This window comes from Mus musculus, chromosome 5 (assembly GCF_000001635.26).
Source record: "Mus musculus strain C57BL/6J chromosome 5, GRCm38.p6 C57BL/6J".
In the NCBI taxonomy this organism is placed as follows: domain Eukaryota; kingdom Metazoa; phylum Chordata; class Mammalia; order Rodentia; family Muridae; genus Mus; species Mus musculus.
The window spans coordinates 87142180-87161082 of record NC_000071.6 but is presented as its reverse complement, the minus strand read 5'-3'; positions in this window follow the sequence as shown (position 1 = coordinate 87161082).

The following is an 18903-nucleotide window of genomic DNA, read 5'->3' as shown; positions in this document are numbered from 1 at the left end:
AATATAACCTCCAACAACAAAAATAACAGGAATTAATAATTATCACTTCCTAATATCCCTCCACATCAATGCATACCAATACCCAATAAAAAGCCACAGACTAGCAAACTGGATACATAAACACGATCCAACGTTTTGTTGCATATAATAAAAACATTTCAATGACATAAAGAGACATTACTTCAGAATAAAGGGCAGAAAAATTCTCCCAAGAAAATGGTTCCAAGAAACAAGCTGGAATAGCCATTCTAACATCCAATAAAATAGAATTTTAATGAAAACTAATCAAAATAGATAGGGAAGGACACTATATATCCATCAAAGGTAACATCCACCAAGATGAAGTCTCAATTCTGAGCATCTATACCCCAAATCCAAGGGTACATACATTCATAAAATAAACTTTACTAAAGCTCAAAATACTCATCAAACCTCACATAATAATAGTGTAAGACTTCAATATACTACTCTCACCATAGAAAGTTCATTGAAACAGAAACTAAACAGAGACACAGTGGAACTAATTGAAGTTACATATCAAATGGATTTCACAGATATCTAAAGAACATTTCACCACAAAACAAAAGACTACCTTCTTCTCAGCTCTTTATGGTACCTTCTCCAATTTGACTATATAATCAGAAACAAAACAACCTCAACAGATTCAAGAAAATTGAAATAATCCTATGCATTCTATCAGATCATATGGGCTATGGTTGAAATTCAATAACAACAGAAACAAAAGAAAGACCTTTCTCATGGAAACTGAACAAGACTCTACTAAATGAAAACTTGTTCAGGGTAGAAATAATAGTTTTTTTAGAATTCAATGAAAATGAAGGCACAACAGACCCAAAGTTATGGGACACTATGAAAGCAGTGTTAACAGGAAATTTATAGTACTGGTGATTAAATAAGATAAGTAAATGAATAAACAAATAATTGAAGAGATCCCATACTAGGAACTTAATGGCACCCCTGAAAGTACTAGAAGAGAAAGAAGCAAATATACCCAAGAGGAGTAGATGTAAGACCTTCAAGGAAGAGCAAGTAAAATTCTCCTCAACCTATTCCAAAAATAGAAACAAAAGAAACACTACCAAATTTGCTCTATGAGGACACAGTCACCTTGATGCCTAAACCACAGAAAGACTCTACAAAGAAAGAGAACTTCAGACCAATTTCACTTAAGAATATTGATGTAAAACATAAGCAATAAATATCTCATAAACTGAATCCAAGAATATATCAAAACAATCATTCATCATGATCAAGTAGTTTTCATCCTAGGAATGTATGGATGGTTCAGTATATGAAAATCCATCAACATAATCCACTATACAAACAATCTCAAAGGAAAAAGTCACATATTTATCTCATTAGAAGCTTAAAAGGCCTTTGACAGAATACATCACCCCTTCATGTTAAAAGTATTGGAACAGACCAGGAATTCAAAGCATATACCTAAAGATAATAAAATCAATATATATCAACCTACCAGCTAACACCAAATTTAAAGAGAAACAAGAAGCAATCCCACTAAAAACTGGAAAAGATAAGTCTGCCACTCTCCTGATCTATTCAATATAGTACTCAAAGTTCTAGTTAGAGCAATTAGACAACAAAAGCAGATCAGTAAGATAAAAATTGGAAAAGAAGAAGTCAATGTACTACTATTTGTGAATTATATAAACTATACATATGTGACCCAGAAAATTCCACAAGACAACTTCTACAGCTGAGAAACAACCTCAGGACACTGGTTGGATATAAAGTTTACTCAAACAAATCAGTAACCTTTCTCTATACAAAGGATAAATGGGCTGAGAAACAAATTACGTAAACAACTCCCTTAACAATAGCCACAAATAGTGTAAAATATCTTGTTAACTCTTATCAAGCAAGTGAAATATCTGTTTGAGAAGGACTTGAAGTCTCTCAAGAAAGAAGTTGAAGTAAACCTCAGAAGATAGAAAGATCTTTCATGCTCATGTATAGGTAGGATTAACATAATAAAAATGAGCATCTTCCCAAAAGCAGTCTACAGATACAATACAATTCCCAACAAAATTAAAACTCAATTCTTCACAGAGATGGAGAGAGCAATTCTCAATTTCATATGGAAAAAACAAAAACCCCAGGATTGTCAAGTTATTAACTATAAACAATCTTCTCTGTAAATCACCATCCCTGACCTCAAACTGTACTCCAAAACACTAGAGATAAAGACCTCATGATATTGGTAAAGAGACAGACAAGTGGATAAATGGAATAGAATTAAAGACACGGAAATAAACCCATACACCTATAAGTACTTAATCTTTGACAAAGAAGACAAAACCATACAATGGACAAAAAGAAAGCATCTTCAATACATGGTGCTTTTCTAAAAGGTGGTTTTCATATAGAAGAATAAAAATAGATCTATATCTATCACCTTGCACAAATCTCAATTCCAAGTAGATGAAGGAACTCCACATAAAATCAGATACATTGAATCTAATAGGAGAGAAAGTGGGAAAGAGACTAGACCTGATTTGGAGAGGGAAGGAAGAGAGGAAAGAGGGAACAGGATCAGGTATGGGATTGGAGGAAGAGAGAAACCCAGAGGGACAGGATATTGAATGGAAATATGCAGCTTCTGGGAGTGCCACCCTCCTTACAAAGTCCCAGAGACCTGGTGTGTGAGAGAATCCTAGTACTCAATGAAGCTGAACTTAACTGAAATTCCCAACAGTGGGGAGAAAAAAAACTTGAAGAGACCATCTCAGGTAGATACACAGGACCCCAAGTGGAGGGACAATGTTACCAACCTATTGTCAAAATATCTGCCCCAGTGTTGTTCCTGTCTAAAAAAAACTGCAAGGACAAAAATGGAGAAGAGGCTGAAGGAAAGGCTGTCCAATGACCAACCCAATTTGAGATCCATCTCATGGAGTGGGCACCAAGGTCTGCACTTATTACTGATGCTATGATGTGCTTACTAACAGAAGCCTAGCATGTCTCTCCACTCTAAGGTCCTCTTTAGACAAATGCAGATACTTACACCCAATCATTGGACTGAATTCAGGGACCCCTACAGAGGAATTAAGGGATAAAGTGAAGCAGTGTAAGGAGATGGTGACCCAATACAAAGACCAGCAATCTCAACTAGCCTGGATCCCTGGGAGCTCCTAGAGAGTAGCCACCAACCAGGGAGTATACAAGAGCTGGTCTGAGGTGCCTGACACATATAGCAGAAGATGAGAAGAAAATGCCCTGGCCTGGCCTCAGTAGCAGAAGATGTGTCTAGTCCTGTAGAGACTTGAGGCCTCAGTGAACAGAAATGGCTAGTATGGGGGAGAGGGGAAGCACACGCTCAGAGGCAAATTGAGGTGGAATGGCCTGAAGAACTCTAGGATGGTAGACCAAAAGGGGGCAATATCTGGAATATAAACAAATAAAAAATCAAAGTATTAACCTTCAAATATTTGAAAACTGTCCATTTGTCTCTTTCTTCTAGACTGACACTATAGCATTCTGTTGAGAGCTTTTGGTGCCGCTTCTAGGAACTTGGCATTTGTCACTGGGCTAGGACAAGGAAGTAGGCTCAGATAAGAATATCATCAACAGTTGCCATGGGGCTTTGTTTACTGCTTTGCTGAATTACTACCTTATGTTATTCGTCGCGTTCTCACGACCGGCCAGGAAGAACACAACAACCAGAATCTTCTACGGCAAAGCTTTATTGCTTACATCTTTTTGGGGCCAGAGTGTAAGAAGCAAGAGAGCAAGAAGCAAGAGAGCGCAAGAAGCAAGAGAGAGAAAAAACGAAACCCCGTCCCTCTTAAGGAGCATTCTCCTTCGCCTCGGACGTGTCACTCCCTGATTGGCTGCAGCCCATCGGCCGAGTTGACGTCACGGGGAAGGCAGAGCACAAGTAGTCATAAGATACCCTTGGCACATGCGCAGATTATTTGTTTACCACTTAGAACACAGCTGTCAGCGCCATCTTGTAACGGCGAATGTGGGGGCGGCTCCCAACATCTCCCCCTTTTTCTTTTAATAAGAGCAAATAGGCCACCCATATTAATGAGAGTGGAGATAGAGGTCAAATCCCCAGTGTGTAGGTAAAGGAGCCATGTACAGGATTAGCTCTTAGGCTTACAGGCTTTTACCCAGAGCAACCCTGACCTGCTCCCGTGTCGTTTTGCCTGGGGGAAGGGAACTAGGACACTGAACCTTCATGAAAGATGACATGTCTCCCTAGAATAGGCTCATATATGCCGCAGAGCCTTTCCATTGCAGTGCTTAGCCTTGCAACTCTCTCGGGCTGCTGAAGCACACTCACTCTATCCCGTGCAATGAGTCTAGCCTCATGGGATATAAGAGCTGAGTGGCCAGCGACCTATTGCCTAAGCATAGATAACCATATATCAGGGGGAGCTCCATGTTCTAGTCCTGCAAGCGCCTGGGCAATAACCACCTTGTCTCTCCTAGTTTGGGCCTTAAGCTTACAGACCAATCAAAGAAGCAACACTAATCCACAGCAAAGTGTATCTCCAAATAATATTAATCCCACCCATTTTTTAAAGAAAGAAAATGCTGAGGAGATCCAATTGGGTAATCCTTTGGTCAGGGACAGGTCCAAGCGCGTGGAGTTGACCTGAAGTCTCAATTCCCGAAGGATCTGTTCAAATTCAGCCATCCAATTCTGTAACATATACTGAAAAAGACTTTTTGACAAATTAGCTGCCCTAGTAAATTTAACATACTGAATGGAAATAACACACAATCCCGGAAACTTTTGTTCACAACCCTGCTGAGTTATTTGTCATAATACATCTAGTTGTATCTGGACAAGATCTATGAGTTGATTAACCAGCATGAGACCTCTCTGTATCTAGACATTAGTTGAGGCCTGTTTATCTATGACTGTAGTCACTGAGGCTGACAAAGTGTTAATGGTGTCAGTCGTCTGGACCTGTCCAGACAGAGCCAAGGCTGTCTGAATTAAGGCCAAACCCAGTTCCTAGTTAGTGGTAAAAAAGCAGGAGAATACTTGAGCATTATACATCACCGTCATTGGGAGTGGAAATGTCGACATTATCCCCCAACGCTGCTCTCTCTTTATTATTGACGCCCTGGACATCACCAAGACGAGGGACATTAGTATTCCCTTGGTCAGTCTGGATTTTTCGGGTGAGTCTTTCTGGTACCCAAAATGGGTTATCTTCATTCTGTGGGAAAACACAGATAGCTCCCCTGGATCTTATCAAAATAGGATCCGGGCCATACCATTTATTATCAAGGACATTTTTCCATTTAACCATCTCATTGGGCCTATCTGGCTCTGAACAATGACGTTCAGCCGCAGTATGGCCATGAGCATCAATATTTAAAAAATTAAGTGTAAAGAGTGCCAAAGACACAGACACTCTTGGTGCTCGGGGTACAGTCTCCTCAAAAGTTCCCCTCTTCTGTTTTATAAGATAGGCTTTGAGGGTGCGATGCGCACGCTCAACAATACCCTGTCCTTGAGGGTTGTATGGAAGTCCAGTCAGGTGGGTTACGTCCATCTGACGGCAGAACTGCTGGAATTTTTGAGACGTATAAGCTGGTCCATTATCAGTCTTAAGGAGTCTGGGTTTCCCCCAAGCACTCCATGCCTCAAGACAATGTTGAATCACATGTGAGGCTTTTTCTCCAGTTAACGGAGAAGCAAACATGATGCCAGAACATGTGTCAATGGACACATGGAGATATTGAAGTTTTCCAAAGGAAGAAACATGTGTAACATCCATTTGCCAGACCTGTAGAGGTCGAATACCACGTGGGTTAATTCCCACATGAGGAACTGGCAAGAACTCACAGCAGCTTTGACATTGAGTAACAATGTCACGGGCTTCTTTTCTTGTCAAGGAGAAACGACTGCGTAATGTTTCAGCCGTCACATGAAAATTGTTATGAAAATTTCTTGCAGCCTCTACCGGGGATGATAGGGCAGCAGCCACCACTTTAGTGGCCTTATCTGCCAAATCATTTCCCAGAGCCATGGGGCCAGGTAGGCCTGAATGGGCTCTAACATGAGTAATATAAACAGGAGATCTTCTAGATAACAAAACTAATTGTATCTGCTGAAAAATATTGGCAACTCTACTGGAAGGCTTAATCACTCCAGCCACTTCTAAAAGATTTACTGCATTTACCACATAACAGGAATCTGACACAATATTAAGGGGTTCTAAAAAGGTTTTTAAAACTTCTAAGACCACTAAACATTCTACCACTTGTGGTGAATTTTCATTATATTGTTTGGATACCACTTTACCATTAGCCACATAGGCACCTATGCCAGTTTTTGATCTATCAGTATATACCACAATCCCATTTTTAAGTGGGTTTCTTACTGTTATTTGTGGAAACACAACAGATTGATTTTGGGCAAACTGTAAGATTGGATGTTTTGGATAATGGTTATCTATTTTTCCTGAAAAGGAGGTAACTAAAACTGCCCAATCATTAGATGCGGCTGCCAAGGTTTGAACCTGTGCAGCGGTATAAGGTACAATTAAAAGATATGGACTTTGCCCAAAGTGGGTGATTGCTGCTTTTAGGCCTTTAAGGGCAAGCTGTGCAATTGCATCAGGATACCAATCTATTATTTTAGCTGGGGATACGTTTGGATGGATCCACAACAATGGCCCATTCTGCCACAAAACTGCAGTTGGCAATTGTGCTGTCTTAAAGACACACAAACTGAAAGGCTGCGAATCCTCAATACGTTGTAATTGTGCATTCTGTAAGGCTTTTTCCACTTTTTGTAAGGCCTGGTTAGCAGCTAGAGTAAGAGTCCTAGGGGAGGAGATATGAGGATCTCCTTCTAAAATACTAAACAAAGGCCTTAACTCAGCGGAAGGAATCTTTAAAAAAGGTCTGAGCCAATTAATATCTCCCAACAGCTTTTGAAAATCATTTAAGGTATGGAGGTGATCTCTTCTTATCTAAACATGTAAATATTGATTTCTCTCAAAGGAGGAAATATGCGTGACATCCATCTGTCAGACCTGTAATGGCCTGACGCCACGAGGGTTTACCCCTACGTGAGTAGATAAAATTTGACAACAATCTAAAGGCATTATTAAGTAATCAGAATCACTTTCAGTAGAACCAATCCCTCTGGCAGCTCAAGGAATACCAGAAGAAGAAAAAACAGCCATGTAGGCTTGGCAAAATTATTATTAGTTGAGCTATTCTGTCCCTTTGTGATATAGAAAAGACAACTTGAGGACAAGAACAGAGAACCTGAAGTTCCCCTTTACAATTCTGATCTACAACTCCAGGGTAGACAATAAGACCTTGTAGGCTGCAAGAGCCTGCCTCTGTCATTATTGTCCAGTGGCTTCACCTGCTCGGGAGAGCGCCTTCCAGGCCCTAATAGCCTTTTCATTTGATTCAGAACTACTAAAAACTGGCTCCTTGAGCTCATCTAGTGATGAGTATAGGCTCCTTCTCTTAGAAGCCTCCGCTGATTGATCTTTTTTCTTTTCTTTTTCCTTCTCCTTCCTTCTAATCTCTCCCCAGGTATTCTTACCTGACCTAAACTTTTCCTCAGGTTCAAGACCCTTGGAAAGGCCTGTATACTTATTTTGTGAACCATATTTTCTCTTTGCTCCTACTCTCTCTCCCCGCTTTACTTCTGATAGATTGTCCTGAATTTCATCTAGAATTTTTAGCCCTGCCTTAATCACTTGATAACATGTGAAAAGGAACAAAAGGGCTTCTAACACTAGAGAAAGTTTAAGGCCAAGCATACCTCGTAAAGCCATTTTCCACTTTACTTCTGATAGACTGTCCTGAATTTCGTTAGAAAGTTCAAGGCCAGGCGTACCTTGTAAAGCTATTCCCCACTTTACTTCTGATAGACTGTCTTGAATTTCGTTAGAAAGTTCAAGGCCAGGCGTACCTCGTAAAGCTATACTTACTGGTATCCACCGTTCCCCAGCTGAAAAGTTCTGAATTCATGTAGTTGAATCCTTCTCAACAGTCTGTTTTACGGGAACCTTTATTACCGCGACCCGCAGTTCTGGTTCTGGAATGAGGGATCTTCCTTGCGCCAGTCCCGAGTTTTTTCTCGTCCCGGATTTTCTCGTCCCGGAATTCGGCACCAATTGTTATTCGTCGCGTTCTCACGACCGGCCAGGAAGAACACAACAACCAGAATCTTCTACGGCAAAGCTTTATTGCTTACATCTTTTTGGGGCCAGAGTGTAAGAAGCAAGAGAGCAAGAAGCAAGAGAGCGCAAGAAGCAAGAGAGAGAAAAAACGAAACCCCGTCCCTCTTAAGGAGCATTCTCCTTCGCCTCGGACGTGTCACTCCCTGATTGGCTGCAGCCCATCGGCCGAGTTGACGTCACGGGGAAGGCAGAGCACAAGTAGTCATAAGATACCCTTGGCACATGCGCAGATTATTTGTTTACCACTTAGAACACAGCTGTCAGCGCCATCTTGTAACGGCGAATGTGGGGGCGGCTCCCAACAACCTTATGTGATCTCTTTGCTTACTGCTTTACTTAATTATTATCTCGCGTGATCCTTTTGCTTACTACTCTGCTACTTTAATTTCTCCTGTGATCTCCTTGTTCACTAGCTCACTTGATTACTTTGACCATGATTTTTGGATATGCCTGGAATGATATAAAAGCAGATTGGAGGGAAATGAAGCTGCTTCAGCCTCAGTACGGACTGGAGTCCTGTTGTAATTTTGCCTGTTTTTCTTTTCAATCCATACTCCCTTGCTTGAGAGCCTGTTGACTGACTGAGCTGGCTTGGTCAGGATTCATATATCTCAACAGAGAAAAAAGTGAGACTCTTTAAGCACTCACATTATAAATATATTTTTTCTGTAATTGTCTTAATTTTTATAGCCTGGGGTAAAATGAGGTTTATTTTGGATTTGGTTTTAACTGGTAGGAATATGTAGGCTCCACAGAAATTATATGCAAAAATCACATCAAAATTTCATTCTATAAACAGTACAAAAATTCATTCATGTTTTTCAGGGGCTGTCTATGAACCTTCTGAATGAATACCTATAAAAGAATGTGTTGATTATTAAATGGTAAGTGATCATGACATACTAAAACATAGTGGATTAGCCTAATGCTGCTTGCATTCTCAAGCTAATTTGGGCCCCACAAGTTTGGTTGTGCCAGAGACAAGAGAGTTCATACATAAAACACTGAGTGACCCTCCCCCAAGTTATTTCTCATTGGTAAATAAAGATACCAACGGCCAATAGTTGGTCTTAAGAGTGGAGTTTCAGTTTCCTGGGCTTGGGACCAGAGAGGACCACTAGAAAGATGGAGAAGCAGACATGGGTTAGATGAGCCATAATTTCGTGACCTTGAGGGTTGGCCACTTGGAATTGAGAGCAGCCCAGATGAAATAGTACATAATAACTCAAATTTTTCTATAGGAAAGTAGATTCAAACACCATTGATGGTAGGCAAGTGCCTAAGTCTTGTGTTGTTTAAGGCTTAGTGGAACTATAAATGCTGTGTGTGTGTGTGTGTGTGTGTGTGTGTGTGTGTGTGTGTCTTTCATCTGTTAACTTAAATAAGAAGGTAGTGTAGGAACCCCAAGAAATCATATAGATAATTTCTACAACACTAAAACAATGTTGTTCCAATACAGAAGTGGATGCTCACAGTCATCTATAAGATGGAATACAGGGCACCCAATGGAGAAGCTAGAGAAAGCACCCAAGGACCTGAAGGGGTCAGCAACCCTATAGTTGTAACAACAATATGAACTAACCAGTACATCCAGAGTTCATATCTCTAGCTGCATATGTAGCAGAGGATGACCTGGTTGGCCATCAATGGGAAGAGAGGCCCCTTGGTCTTGTGAAGATCATATGCCCCAGTATAGGGGAATGCCAGGGCCAAGAAGCAGGAGTGAGTGGGTAGGGGAGCAGGGCAGAGGGAGGGTATAGGGAACTTTCAGGATAGCATTTAAAATTTATATAAAGAAAATATCTACTAAAAAAATTAAAATGAAAAAAATAACCAATGTTGTTCCTCTGTATTTTTTTATAGAAAATGTGTAGGACTTTAAAATATACACTCCAGTATAAAATGCAGATAACAAAGAAAGTTCTGCAGTCAGGTAGAGAAGAAATATTTCAGGGCCTTTATTCAAGAGTTGGCAAAGTGAAAATTAGTAGCTCATGAAATATGGAAGAAACAGGGTTGTAAAATGTATTTACTATTTTTTGCTGTAATAAAATGTGCTGAACAAAAGCATCTCAAGGGAAAAACAAAACATGTAATTTGAATTGTGGTTACTGATCCTAGAATACATGATAGACAGGAAGGCAAGGCAGTAGGCAGGCAGAGTAGGAAGCTCACTCATCACATCTAACCCACATATAGAAAGCAGAGAATGAGCAGAAAGTTGGGCTTTGCTACAAATTATCAAAACTTGCTCCAGTGATGTACTTCCTCTAGCAATATTTAGCCCCTTTAAATCCATAAGCACAAAGAGCAAGCACTACCAATTGTGGAACAAGTGTTCAATTATATCAGCATATCTGAGACATTTTTCCATTCAAACTGTAACAGGAAATAACACAGTTTCTTAATTCTCATTTCATAGCAGGCCATATGTTGTTAGCATTCTGATATTCTAAGTTCAACCACAGCATCCTAGAAACCTTGTACTGTTTTGTTATAACTTGACTGATCAAGAGCCATGATGTGCATCTGAAATGAAGTACATGAACAAGGGAACCTGTAGAGGATTTGACTAGGTAAACTTGGCTTTGATATTGGCTATTAGCCACTCTGGTTTCCATTCTTATGACATTCTGGTATGCTTTGAGGAATGTTATAAAAGAAATATGTGACTATTATGACAGTTATAACTTTCAGCATTGAAATACAATAGATAGTACCATAGAAGTAAGAGTATGATAGGAAGTTTAAATGTGTGACCTAATATTTTAGGATAAATTCATATAGTGAAAACCTACTAAACAGGAGCAAATAAAAATGTCCACCATCTTTATTCTTTGATTTTTAAAAACATTCCAGTTTGGAAAGTTTTTTCCTTGAAAAAGACTCTTTCTCACTTTCAGCATTCCTGAAGTGTCTACTATAATTTTGTGTAGAGTTGGGGCCAGGGTGAGATTGACCCCTTTTCATATTACCATGAATATTAGTGTCATTCATATTCAGATTTTGTTGAGGAACAGGTGTAGTTGAGACTTCATGAGTGTAACTGTTTTGATATTTTTCAAAGATACAACTTTACAGAAGGTAGCCTGCCTCTCTGGCTCTTTCAATCTTTTCACCCTCCATTCTGTGATCATTCATTGCTAGTTAGATCAATATTGGAAACAGAAGTCAATTATTTTAGGTCTATTGGTTCCATCAAATATTAACACCCTCTATCTATATAAACCCACAAATAGAAAATAACAAAATAAAGTTACTAAGTGCCTCGATCATGGCTGATGCATGTTTATATCAATCAAATTTTAATAAAAATGTCACTGGAGTGGTGGTGTCCAGCAGCTTCACATAGCCTGACACCCACCCGGCACCAGCATGGGGTAAACACAGTCAATTCCCTGCATCCCATCTCCCAGAGCAGGCAGAGCCATGTGGTGGGGCAGACTAGGAACACCCATTAACCCTAGTGAAATGTATATATAATTACGCCAAAATAAAATAAAAACTTTAAGAAAGTCCATAACTGTTAATGAGATTAAACCACTAATTAGTAAATCTTCTATTGGTGCTGGACTCTTTCTGAACCATTGATATCTGTAAGATACCCAGTTGGGATGGTCTCCATCTGTTACATAAAGTTTCCTTCGTTGAGAGGGTAGATGCTATGCTTATCTAAAAATTATAAGGATGTGGTTTAGAATCTAGTAGAAAATTATACTGGTCTAGGAAAGTGGCAATAATAGGCACTTTTTCTTAATTTGGTCCATAACCTCATTGCCCCCAGGATGTTGACTAGGTTGTCGTTATCAAGCAAGCTTCATCTGTTGCCTAAGAAGCCTTAGATTTAATTTGGGACATATTGGTCTACTTAGTTCACCTTTACATAGATACACTGACACCTTTGTTTGTTGTGGATTAAAGGGGTTCAGCACAGCTCCTGCATATGTCGCCCAAGGAACATTATAGAAAGTGGATGGAAAGTTTCTAAGACATAGAATACCAGAGTCTCTGATACTCACCTAGACTTGTCTACAAAAACATAGCAGAAAAAAAATAGCAATTCTATTTCACAGAGTCCCATTCCTAGACAAAGAATGACAGGCAGGTGCCTGTAGTTCCAACATAATACCTAACTACATTCAAAACATTTATAACTCCCAAAAAAGTCTTAGCAACATGACTGCCTAAGCATGAGCAGCCAAAGACGATGTGCTTACTTGCATGGATGGAAAATTGTGCAATGTCATTTTAAACTTATAAAGTTTTGTCCTTAACTTTTATGATTTATTCTTAGGACAAACTCATATTTTGTCATAATAACTATAGAATCTCATATTTACATCCATACCTGCCTCATGGATATTTTTAATATTGTTGTCTTAAACAAGAATTGAGTCCAAATAACAGCAGGGCACATCTAACAATTTAAGAATGCCTGAAGACATACACTTAGCTACTAAATATTTTCCTTTTGCAAACACCAAGCAAACATTTTCTCCACTTGGTCATTTATACCTCCCCGCTCCTGTTTCCTCTCTGACCTTGCGGTTTCTCAAAGATGAGAGTTAAAACAACAATTTACAGTTTAGCAAGAATCTGGGCACATTACCAAAATGGACTTGGCATGAGGCAATACTACTGCAAACAATGAAAGGCAGAAAATCAAGCAAGTACAGAGACTGAAATCTTCACGTCAACTCTGTAATTGAAGTTGTCCATGACAAATGCAATCACTAAAACTTTTAATCCCCATCAAACTCATAAACGATACCATGGTTACTTGTACTTTTAAGACACGGCCTTTTGTATTGGATATTCTTACTCCCTACATTTATAACATTTCCTCTCTTCTCTCTCTCTAGATACTCTTGCCTGTCTTGTTCTGTTTAAAGTTTCTATTTGAGGATTGGACGTCGAGTTCCTGTCCTCACATCCCCCACCAATCTGATATGCTTGCCAATATTATTTTGGCCCTTTGCTTTTGGTTTTGTATAATGACCTGTTGTGAAACTCTCAATAAATCTTTTGATGTTCTCTCTTTCCAGCCTTATGGAGTTTTTGGTTTTAGTCTTATGGAGATTTTATCATTAGCATATTCTGTAAGAAGTTGATATGCCCTATCGTTATTTACTATTTCTTCTTTTTCTTTTCTTCAGGTTTGTCTTCCCAGTACTAGAGTGTGTTCACTAGATGACAGAAATGTATTCTTATTGCTGTCAGATATTTTATACTTCCCTTTATTCACAGAGAAATCCTGTGAAATAAAGGGAAATTCCTATAAATATCATGCCTATAGTGACTGATATGCAATATATATATATATATATATATATCACCTAGAGTCCTATGTAATGCTATATGAAGTTATATTTTTATATGCCATATGCAATCTTGAGTATCTTATGCTCTATTAGGTGTTTACTATCTTATGCTATCTGAAGGTGTCCTCCAAATCAGCCCGCTTTAGATACACAGAGAAATGTTTTGCACTCTAATCAAATCACTTGCTCATTCTTAAGCCATGTTGGTCATTGGAGACTTGCATAAATTATGCATCCCCACTCACTTGGAGTTGATGACAAGTCTCAATCATAGTCATAAAACCTCTGTGATGTCCAAACCATCAAATCAATACTATGACTACAATGTTACCATTTTAAACAGAAGATTGGATCTGGAATGGTTTCATAGTTTCAGAGCTTCATCAGCTCATGCAGGGGAAAGTGTGGCAGAGGACAGATCTCTAGTTACAGTGGCCAGAAGCAGATGGATCTTACTATTGTATCCCATACTAATATTTGTGAGGTAAGTAGGTGAGTGTGTCAACAAGGCACTGACAGTGCAGAATGTGGCATGGTGATGTCAGGTACGAAAATTAAGTTCCTTTTAAAATGTTCAAGATTTGAATTATTTTAAACTTTTTTATAATTATATAATAGAATATAAATGGCATGCACTGTGTTGTTCTTCAAGCAAATTTAGTGACTTTCTATACTCATCACCTCACAGTCTAGAAACGTTCAATCCATGATAACAGTCAATTTGATCTGAATTCCCTTTACTGCCACTAGGCTTGAGGGACTGGAAGAGTTTTGGTTATGTTTCTTGCCACAACAACAATAGTTAATAATCATCACATCAAGAAATAGTTTTTGAATAGAGAAATATGTTCTCGCCTCACTGACATATGCTCATACTTGTAATTTCGCTTCCTCAAAATTTCTATTTAAAATTTTTAATTAATTCTCCTGCCACCTCTCCACCCACCTTCATCAGACCTGTGAACCCTGAACCATTCCCCCACCCATCTTACCCATTCACTCAGTCATTTGGGGCCTGTCAAGGTACCCTTAGCTCTCCTGGGACCTCCATTCTTCTCTGATACCTTTTCTCATCTTCTTTAGACATGCAGAACGTGAACCATACAGACCTACAGATCCTAAACTATACAACCCAAGGATACCTATTAGAGGCCTGCCACACCAGAAACATTCAGATTAACCCTGGTCACAATACTTACTACAGCAGGAACATCCAAGGTCAAAGCCATCCAGATTGCTGAAGGCCTTCCAAAAACCACAGTGAGTGAATAAAAGCCATGATAATATGACACCTTTAGAACACAGCTACTCTACTACAGCAAATCCTGGGTATCCTAACACAAACACAAGAAAATGACCTTAAATCTAACCTTATAAAGATGATAGGGGCTTTTACAAAGGAAATTAGTAAATCCCTTAAAGAAAAGCAAGAAAATACAATCAAACAGAAAGAAGTTTTTAAAGAGGAAGCTAATAAATCCCTTAAAGATGTACAGAAAAATAAAATTAAACAGGTGGAAGAAATAAATAAACTGTGCAAGACCTGAAATTAGAAATAGAAGCAATGAAGAAAAGACAAACTGGAGAAATATTGGAGATTGGAAATCCAGGGAAGAGAAAAGCAACAACAAATGCAAGTGTCATCAACAGAATACAGGAGATAGAAGAAAGAATCTCGGGCATAGAGGACAAAATAGAAGAAATTGATACATCAGTCAAACAAAATGTTAAATTTAAGAAATACCTGACACAAAATATCTAGGAAGCCTGGGATACCATGAAAAGACATAACCTATTTGTAATATGGAAAGAAGTGTATGAAGAGTTCCAGCTCCAAAACCCAGAAAATATTTTCAACAAAATCATAGAAGAAAATGTTTCCAATCTAAAGTAAGAGATGCCAATAAACATACAAAAGGCTTATAGAATACCAAAAGACTGGAGCAGAAAAGAAAATCCCTCCACCACATAATAATCAAAACACAGAATCCACAGGGGGAAAAAAGCAAATATTAAAAGCAGCAAAGGAAAGGGTGCAGGTAACATACAAAGTCAGACCTATCAGAATTATACCCAAATTTGGGACAGAGACTCTAAAAGCCAGAATGGCCTAAAAAGATATCTTGTAACCTTCATAAAACCACAGATGCCAAGCTAGATTAGTATACTGAGCAAAATTCTCTATCACCATAGATGGAGAAAAAAAGATAATTCAAGACAAATCCAAATTCAAACAACATCTAAAACAAATCAAACTATACAGAAAATACTAGAAGAAAAACTCAAGCCCAAGGATGTTAACTATGTCTGAGATATGGAAATAAGTATTTCCATACCAACAAAAACAAAGGAAACACAACAAAACACACACACACACACACACACACACACTCACACTAACACCACCACCATCAAAATAACAGGAATTAACAATAACTGATCACTAATATCTCTCAACATGAATGGACTCAGTTACCCAATAAAAAGACTAACAGAATGGATGCTGCATTCAAGAAACATACTTCAGCAATAAAGACAGACCTTACCTCAGAGTAAAGGGCTAGAAAAGTTTTAAAAACATACAGACCCAAGAAGCAAGCATGAGTAGCCATTCTAATACCTAATAAAATATATTTTCAACCATAATCAATCAAGAGACATAGAAGGGCACTGTGTATTCATCAAAGAAAAAAAAAATCTACCATGATGATATCTCAATTCTGAACAAAAGGGCACCCAAATCTTTAAAATAAACATTGCTGAAGCTTAAATCACTCATTGAACCACAAACATTAATAATGGGAGACCTCAAAATCCCAGTCTCATCAATTAACAAGACATTCTGGAAAAAACTAAACAGAGGAAAAATGAAAGTAGCAGACATTATGCAGCAAATGGACCTAACAGACATCTATAGAATATTTCACCCAAACACAAAAGAATGTATATTCATATCAGCACATCATGGATCCTTCTCCAAAAATGACCATATAGTTGCTCACAAAGCAAGCCTCAACAGATATAAGAAAATTAAAATAACACCTTGTATCTTATCAAGCCACCGGGGATTCATGTTGGGCTTCAACAACAACAGAAACAATGAAAACTTACATGCATTTGGAAATTGAACAATTCCCTAGTCAATGATATATGGGTCATGGATGTAATAAATAAACCAAAGATGTTCTGAAATTCAATGAAAATGAAGGCACAACAAACCCACAGTCCTGGAACATGATGAAAGCAGCAGTAAAAAAAAACGTTCATAGCATTAAGTGCCTCCATAAAGAAATTAGGAAGTTCTCATACCAGCAATTTAAAAGTACACTAGAAAACTCTAGAAAAGAAAGAGGAGGAGGAGGAGGAGGAGGAGGAGGAAGGAGGAAGAGGAGGAAGGAGGACAAAAAGAAGAAGGAAAAGAAGAAGAAAGGAAATCACACCAAGAGGAGTAGAAGGGAGGAAATTATCAAATTCAGGAATGAAATCAATCCGTTAGAAACAAAGAAAACAATGAAAAGAATCAGAGAAAATCAAAGGTTGATTCTTTAGGATTAGTACCCCGGAGCTCTTGACTCTAGCTGCATATGTATCAAAAGATGGCCTAGTCGGCCATCACTGGAAAGAGAGACCCATTGGACACGCAAACTGTATATGCCCCAGTACAGGGGAACGCCAGGGCCAAAAAAATGGGAATGGGTGGGTAGGGGAGTGGGGGAGGAGTATGGGGGACTTTTGAGATAGCATTGGAAATGTAATTGAGGAAAATATGTAATAAAAAATAAATTTAAAAAAAAGATAGACAAATGCTTAACCAAAGTAACCAAAAGACAGAGAGAGAGCATCCAAATAAAGAAATCAGAATTGAGAAGAGAGGCACAACAGACACTGAGAACATTCAAAGAATCGTTAGGTCTTAGTTCAAAGTCTATACTCCACAAAACAAACTCAAAGACAAAATATCTCACAATTATCTCATTAGATGACTTTGACAGAATCCAAATCCCCCTTCATGTTAAAAGTATCAGAGATACAAAGCACATACCTAAACTTAACACACAGCAAGCCAATAGCCAACATCAAACCAAATGGAGAAAAACTTAAAGCAATTTCACTAAAATCAGGAACAAGACAAGGCTGCCCACTCTCTACCTACCTAGCATGGTTCTTCTCTAATCATGAGAGGCTTTACCCAGCATCTGACTCCGATGCAGATACTCACACTCAAACAGTAGATGGAGCTCCAGGACTGTTATGGAAAAACAGGGGGAAGGATTGCAGGCTGAAAGGGAAAGCCAACAGAGTCAATTAACCTGAACTTTGGGTGCCCTCGGAGACTGAACCACTATTCAAAGAGATACAAAGGCTGGATCCTAGGCCTCCCTGCATATTTATAGCAGATCTGGAGCTTGGTCTTCATGTGGGTCCCTAACAATTGGAGCTGGGCTATCCCAAAAGCTGTTGACTGTCTATAGGATGTGCTCTTCTAGCTGGCTGCTTTGTCTGGCCTTAGTGGGAGAGGATGCACACAGAGAGAGAGACTTGATGTTCCAGGATGGAGGGAATACTCAATGGGCTCCTACCTCCTTAGAAAAGAATGGCAGAGGAAAATGGATGGAAGGACTGTGAAAAGGGGGGACCGGAGGGAGGTAGTGAACAGTATATAAAGTGAATTATTTCAAAATTTTTTAATTAAAAAACAAAAAAAACCATGTTACTCACTTTTAAAATATTTCTTACTTAATTCTAATTTGATGTAACTGCAGAACTCATTTTATGTTTCCATTTCCATGACATTTATTGTTTAACCATTTTTTCAGTCTATATGTTGTTACTCTTGAAGTAAATTTTTTGTTAATAAATTAGTTAATTTTCTTTCCATCCTGAACACAGCTCCCACTCCCTCCTCTGCTCTCCATTTCCTCTCTTTCACCTCATGAAGGGAGGACTTCCTTGGATATCAAGCCCCTTTGGCATGTCAAATTGAAGTAGGACTAGTTGCATCTTCTCCTATTGATGCTAGATAAGGCTTCCCTGTTAGGAGAAATGCATCCACAGGTAGGCCGTACATAATACAGCATACATACATACCATGTCGTTAAAATTTTTTCCTGTTTGTTTATGCTAGTTTATTTTCCCTTGCTTATCATTCATTTTATTGATTTTAGCATACAATAGATATCTGCATTAGCTCATCTACTGCTTTTGATGCTATTTTTTTCCCTTCAAATACAGAATTCCCTTAGCCATGTCTTATACAATTGGCCTGATCGTAATAAATTCATGAGTTTTCTTCCTTCTCACTTGCTATTTCCTTAGTTTCTGAGAGATGATTTTGTTGTGTATATTGTGTCAGCCTCTTCTCTGTT